Source organism: Tupaia chinensis, unplaced genomic scaffold (genome assembly GCF_000334495.1).
Source record: "Tupaia chinensis unplaced genomic scaffold, TupChi_1.0 Scaffold149501_1, whole genome shotgun sequence".
Classification (NCBI taxonomy): domain Eukaryota; kingdom Metazoa; phylum Chordata; class Mammalia; order Scandentia; family Tupaiidae; genus Tupaia; species Tupaia belangeri.
Window position 1 is genome coordinate 4,420,294 of NW_006209345.1, and position 7,644 is coordinate 4,427,937.

General features: G+C 41.8%; 1 protein-coding gene and 1 pseudogene across 1 annotated transcript in view; one reads left to right on the forward strand and one right to left on the reverse strand.

Annotated features, from left to right (window-relative positions):
- Nucleotides 1-7,644, reverse strand: part of PACS1 (phosphofurin acidic cluster sorting protein 1) — a 179,838-nt gene that overhangs the window by 108,843 nt on the left and 63,351 nt on the right. The gene's annotated exons all lie outside the window — the stretch shown is intronic.
- LOC106734173 (ATP synthase subunit f, mitochondrial pseudogene) lies at nucleotides 7,390-7,643 on the forward strand (annotated as a pseudogene).

The window sequence follows — 7,644 nt, forward strand, 5'->3', positions numbered from 1 at the left end:
TGAACGGCGGTCGACTATGTGGGAGTCCAGTGACATAGCCATTACGCTAACTGCTGGTCCCAAGATTAACAAATTTTTAATGACTTCATAAAATGGAACAATACCCGATATCAGACAACAAAATGTGTGATATACATAAAATATATTAATATGAATTTATTCTTTATGGCACTGTAATAGCAAGAGATTGAAAACAATTTAAAGTCCATCAATAAATAAGTTAAATTATGGTAGATCCATATAATAAGATACCATGAAGTTGTTGAAAGAAAACAAATGTAGAGATATGGAAAGACCTCCAAGACTGCTGAGTGAAAAAAAGTCAAGGTTCAGAACGAAGTCCATAGTATGTTAATGTCATTATTTATTTTATTTTTTTTAGAAAGATAAGGTAGCTAAGATAGAGGGCTAGCCACATAAGCTAGAAGTTAAGGGAGCCAGACCCCACGTGTCCAACCACAGTTCAAAGACCAGTAGCAGTGGCTTTAGAAACACATGGTGTACATATGCATGCGCGCCCCAAATTTCGACAGGATGGAGAAACAGAACAAACTGTGGCATGACCACAGCCCACTATCTATCTGGAGAGCACATGCACCCTCTATTTAAAAAAAAAAAAAAAAAAGGAAGAAGGGCTGGCCCTAAGACCCAGTGGTTAAGGGAGCTGGATCCTGGATCCCACATGTCTGACTGTGCAGTGCAAATACCAGTCTTGGCTGCTTGAAAAACAAGCTGGGCGCATGTACATGCATGCCCCAAATTCCGACAGGATGGGGAAATGGTGAAGAAGGGATTGCAACGGACGATTTCTCATTGGGGAGGCCTTCTCCCTCTTCCTCTCTCTTTGTCTCTCTGGTGAGAGCAAACACCTCTGACAAAAAAGAAAAAAAGAAAGGTGAAATAGAAACAATATATACAATGATACAGAGATATATTCATATTTGTTTGTATTGCATCAAAATATCTGGATAGATATACGAACAAAGTGCTTTACTGATCTGGCAGGATGGGGGTGAGAGGGAAACAGAACTGAGCAGATGGGGCATTAAAGTGGCACACGACTCACTATGTATCTTCCTGTATCTTGATTTTCAAACCATGTAAATGTATTGCCTAGTCACAAAATTTTAAATACAAAATAGAGTTCACCCAGAGTTCTACTGGGTGAACATTCCTTTCCCAGCCATGCGCTGCCACTGCAAAGTGCAAGCACGGGCTGTCCCTGGGCTGCCTATAGTTTAGAATCTACCAATGGCTTTTGTCAGTAAGTATCTTTCCTTGTTTGTCAAGTAAAATTCATAAAGAATTTCTCCAAATATTACAAACCAAAATACTCTCAAACGTTCTTAACTAGAGATCAGTCAAAAATCTTGCTTTGTCAGGACCAGTAGTTGGCGTAATGGCTATGTTGCTGGACTCTTAAGTAGTCGACCGCAGTTCGAGTCCCAGACCCGGTGGCTTAAACTAATGCCGGGCACGTATGCATGCGTACCCAAGATCCTGAGAGGAGAATGGAGGAGAAAGGACTGTGGCATGGCTATCCCCCCTGGGGAGGTGATTTCTCACGTTCTGTCTCTCTGTCTTTCTGGCGAGCGCATGTGCCCTATAGCAAAAACCTCTCCAAAAGAAAAAAAAAATCTTGCTTTGTGTTCTACAGCTGCATACTGGAAGTTTTGCGTCACCCAAAAGTCTGTTAGAAATGCAGAGTCCCAGGCCCCAGACCCCAGGCCAGCCCTACTGAATCAGAGTCTACAAGATACCCAGGAGGTTCTTATATACATTGGAGTTGACAAGCACCAGTGTACAGTGGAGTTTTAATCAAGCTTTATACTACATAAATGAGTTGTACTTTTGAGTGAAAACCAGAGTCACAGGGTGATGGCTGGTTTTGTCAAACTCATCAAGCTCTTTGTCTGGTTTGGCATCACTTAGGTAACCACTGCCAATTTTCAGGGCTTAGCCACTACTATCTATAGCAAATCATAAAAAACAGAAGGTAGGGAACCAGCAGTTAGCGTAATGGCTATGTCGCTGGACTCCCACGTAGTAGACCGCGGTTCGCGTCCCGGACCCGGTGGCTTAAAAAAACTCACGCCGGGCGCGTGTGCGTGCGTGCCCAAGATCCCGAGAGGAGAATGGAGGAGAAGGGATTGCGGCGTGACCATCCCCCCTGGGGGGTGATTTCTCGCTTTCTGTCTCTATGTCTCTCTCTGTCTGTCTGGCAAGCGCACGCGCCCTACAGTGAAAATCTCTCCAAAAAAAAAAACCAGAAGGTAAACAATTCCATGTTTTCATGTTATAGGCACTAGATTAACAATAGGATTTATTTAAGAAATTAATCCAAAAAGTCAGAACTTTTCTTTTTCAGTGTGACTCAAACTTCGAAGTACCTAAAGACCACCTGGGAAATGTATTTTTAGATGCTGATAACAAGATCTCACCTCTGAAGTCTCCAATTTAATAGTCTGATAAGCAATGATTCTAACCACCATACCACAGGCTGGCTCAGCAGTGATTCTAATTATTCTAAAAAGCATGATATTAAGGCCAGTATTGGGACGAGGCAAGCCAGGCACTCAGGGTACAAAATTTAAGGAAGTGTTTGCTCTTAGGTTTGTGCAAGTGCCTCCTTAAATATGGTGTCTAGGGCATATTGAACATATGAACCCCAGTTTCAGTCCTGCTAGGTATAGGGTGGACCATGGACCTGCAGCATCAGCATGACCTGATAATTTATTAGAAATGCAAAATCTCAGCCAAACCACAAACCTACTAAATCAGAACCTACATCCTAACAAGATTCTCAGGTTTTTCCTATTCATATTAAAGCTGAGAAACAATGAATAGAAAGGATGCCCACATTTAGTCTTGTAGCTGATATTAAAATCCTAGGTACTTTCTAACTGAGGAAAGAGCGAGTAATGGCTCTCCACTGGTGTCTAAAGAATAGCCATCCTGACCAATGTTTTTGTCACTTTATCTTTTTTGCTACAGGGCTCAATACCCACTAGAGAAAAATGGGGGGTGGGAAGGGTGAAGAAGCACCTCCAGGGGAAATGGCCACACCAGAATCCCTTCTCTTCCATCCTCCTCTTGAGATTTTGGGTACACACACCCTGTACACATGCATGCACCTGGTATGTTTTTTAAGCCGCTGGGTCCAGGACTTGTCCTGCACAGTTGGCCACATGGGTTCCAGATGCCTTAACTACCACACCTGGCCCTGTCTTTGTCACTCTTTTACTCAATGGCTTGGATAACAGCATAAGGGATGCTCATTAACCTATAGGTGGCACAAAGAAGAGGGCTGCTAATGCAAATGCAACAGAGTCAGACCATCTTGACAGGCCATATATTAAAACAGATAAGTAGATGGGACCAGCAGTTAGCGTAATGGCTATGTCGCTGGACTCCCATGTAGTTGATTGCGGTTCGAGTCCCAGACCCAGTGGCTGAAACTCACACCAGGCACGTGTGCGTGCGTGCCCAAGTTCCCAAGAGGAGAATGGAGGAGAAGGGATTGTGGCGTGGCCATCCCACTAGGGGGGTGATTTATCGCTTTCTGTCTCTCTGTCTCTCTCTGTCTTTCTGGCAAGCTCACACATCCTATAGCAAAAACCTCTCTAAAACAAAAACAGAAACAAAAAAATAGATAAGTAGATAACCAACCAGATTGACATTTAGGCTAAACACTTCAAAAACAAAGGTATGTTGCTGCTGGATCCCACATGGCCAACTGAGGTTCAGATCTTAGCCCCGGTGGCTTGAAAAACATGCAGGGCCTGTGTGCATTCATGTCCTAAATCCTGCCCAGCAGGATGGAGAAGTAAAGAAGGACTGTACGTGACCACGCCCCACTAGGGGGTGATTTCTCCCTCTCCCTCTGTCTCTCTGTCTCTGGCAAGCGCACATGCTCTTTGGCAATAAAACAAAAACACAAAGGTATAAGATGCATGACAGTTTGTTTGGCAGCAAAACATAAAACTCTCTGGGAATTGATCTAAAAGTACGTCATGAATCTAATATGATAGCATTTCAAATTGGTAAGATAAAAGAACAATTAAAATTAAGTAAATGGCATTGGAGTAACTCAGTAACTAACTGGTGGAAAAAACTGAACCTCTACCTCACATCTGATGTCAAAATAAATTCCAATTTATTCCAAAATAAATTCCAAATAGTAGTATAGCAGTAAAACATGATGCTCCCCAAGGCAGTCCCGCACGGGAAGGTTCCTGGCCCAAGTCCAGAGACCTGTCCAAGTACTAGTGACATTCTTGCCCATATCTGGGACTCACTGAAGGCTGGGCATGGACCAGGACACTGTTGAGGGTGTTGGTCATTTCTGTCTCTGTCTGACTTATGGAAGGATTAATAAAAACTTATAAATATCAGATGAATCAAACATACAAACAAATCCATGCACATACACACAAACAAATCCATGTCATAACTAGAAGAAAGTATGACAAAAATATCTTTTAAGGGGTCATTAGGTGGCATGGTGGTTAAGGGTGATGGACTCCTACGTGGCTGACCATGGTTCGAGTCCTAGACCTGGTGGCTTGGTTTCTTACTTTCTCTCTATCTGTCCCTCTCTGGTCAAACAAAAATAAATTAAGTTAAATAAAATAATAAAAAAATATTTTTAAACAGCCTAAAAGGGAGTGAGGATGTTTCTAAGTTTGAACAAAATCCAAGCATAAATCTAAGCATAAATAAAATAAAGAAGCCACTTTAAAAAAAATGTGTGTGCATGCGTGTGTGTGTGTGTATTTTGCCAGAAGGCACATGCCCTGGCCAGAGAAAAACAGAGAGAGAGGGAGAATGCACTTCCCATAGGGAACAGTCATGCTGCAATCCCTTCTCCTCCATTTTTCCATCCTGTTCGGATTGAGAAACATGTACCTCTTGTGTTTCTCAAGCTGCCAGGTCTGGTACTCAACCACAGGGACATGGTGTGGGATATAGCTGCCTTAAGCACAAGGTGAAGGAGCCAGCTCTAGAAGTCACTTTTTAAAATGACTGATAAATTTTAGTAAAGAAAAAATCCTGCAAGGCAGGCATCCCTGTAAACAAAGCCTAAGGATAAATGACAAAGTAGGGGAAAATTTGCAAAACTCTTAACAAAGTTGTGGGAGTAATTAAAAAACTCCCAAAATCAAGAAGAAAAAAAATCCAACAATCCAAAAGAAAAGAAGGCAAAACTAAGCCTGTTGTGACTAAGGATGCTGACAGCTGTCCTCTGATAACTGAAGAGCATAGTCTTCTGAAAGAGTGAAAATACTAAGTAATTTATTCCTACAAATGGATAAATCAGGATTAATGGTGGAAACTCCCACAAGTTAAATTTCAGCTGAACATACAAAACTTTTTAAGATTTAGGGCAGTCAATAAATGTAATAGGCCTCCTTAAAAAGTATGGATTTCAGGCTAGCTGGTGGCATGGTGGTAAAGGTGGTTGGATCCCACATGGTTGACTGTGCGGTTCGAGTCCCAGACCCAACAACTTGAAAAACACTCCAGGCACATGTGTGTACCCAGAATCCCAAAAAGAGGGAGAGGTGGAGAGGGAAGGGCAGCTTGATCATCCCCATGGGGGAGGGGTGCTTTCTCATTTTCTCTCTCTCTGGTGAGCGCATGCACCCTCTGGCAAAACATTTTCTTTTTAAGTACTCACTTGCTTATTAGAAGCATTTAGGCCAAGGCTCCATGGCCAACTTATCAGGAGTTTTTGGGAGGGAGGACGATAGTAGCTGGGAAACTGAACTACACGACCATTGAGGTGGCTTCAAACTCTAAAATTATGGAATGTTTAAAAAAATAATTGGAATAATAATAATAATCTGGGAAAAAAATAATGAAAAGCTATTGGATGATGATGATGGGGATTTTAATGTCTTTGTATTGACTGACATGCATGGTATTCCTTCTGGAAAAGAAATGTAATACACTATAAAGTTATATGTGATTCAATGTAATATAAACAAGATTAAAATAATAATAAAACTCTAAAATTATGTAATTCTATCCCAAAGACTCATCAACCCCTGGAAAAAATTAGAATGTAGTAGAAATAATGATAGATTTTCAGAACTCCCAAGAGACTGGAAACCATGGTGCTTCATCACTCTCAATGTTTTACTATAAGTACAGTGTTCTCTGGAGGAAGAAAACAAAGAAAGAAATATGAATGATTTGTTGAATCATGACTCCTGCACTCTGGAGTATTCTGAGGTTTTTTGTGCGAGTGGGATTGGGCAGTCCTGTTTCATTCACATGCCTCTCCTAGCTTCTAGTTACTAAAGCAAGAGCACAGTTTTCAGAGAGTGAATGAAGTAGGGTTGGAGGGTTAAGTCTCAGGGCTCAGTAACACGGTTCTTTGTTGTAAGGTCATATAACCCATGGGAAATACTTGAATATCTTTGTCACTTTCACCACAATACAATTATGAACTAAAAAGTATAGACAAATGAACAGCACAGAAATCAACTTACAAATAAATTGTAGTCCAGAACTCAGTTTACAAGACACTCAGGTAGAATCTGAGACAGTATGAACAATTTGTAGAGCCAGAGAGCAAACCAGAGGGTAGTCTAGCCACCTATCAGTGCGCATCTGCTGAGGAGAAAATACCACTGATAACTAGTAATTCATAAAGTAAAACAAAGTTAAAGAACTGTTTTATTTACCTTGAATTCTAAAACTTAAGACAGCACAGAAGAAGGCTGAGGAGGTTGAAAAAGGCTGAAAACCTGCCAAGACTAAGGCAGCGCCTTACATACATCTCTCAAAGCTCAAAAAATCGGCAGTGATGAGTCCTTATTGTGGCATCTGGTTTCTCTTCAAAATCTAATGCTTCTTTTCTCCTTGATATGAGCATGCTACTAAAAACCTTTTAGCTGTAACTGAGGAAAGTTTTTTGTTCAAAGTATAATGAAAAGAGAGGGACCAGCAGTTAGCATAATGCCTATGTCACTGGACTCCCATGTAGTCGACCACGGTTCGTGTCCCGGACCCGGTGGCTTAAAACTCACACCGGGCGCATGTGCGTGCGTGTGTGCCCAAGATCCTGAGAGGAGAATGGAGGAGAAGGGATTGCAGTGTGGCCATCCCCCCAGGGGGGTGATTTCTCCCTTTCTGTCTCTCTGTCTCTCTCTGTCTGTCTGGCGAGCGCATGCGCCCTATAGAAAAAACCTCTCAAAAAAAAAGTATAATGAAAAGAATGAGGGGAGAAGAAATAAGGCATCATCAAGAAAAAAATAAATAAGAAATAGGAAACCCAAAGGGGAGACAAGGAAGATTATCTTGACTATAAATACCTAAAATTTAAGATAGGATAGGAGGCTAGCAGGTGGCATGGTGGTTAAAAGCACTGGATGCCGAGCAGACACCAGGACTCCAAGATGGCGTCAGTCTTACCAGTAAAGGAAAAGAAACTCATGGATGTCAAACTCGGGGAGCTGCCAAGCTGGATACTGATGCGGGATTTTATCCCTAAAGGCATTGCTGGAGCATTTCAGAGAGGTTACTACCGGTATTACAACAAGTACGTCAACGTGAAGAAAGGGGGTGTTGCTGGGGTTTCTATGGTGCTGGCCGCTTATGTGCTCTTCAGCTACTGCCTTTCCTATAAGGAACTCA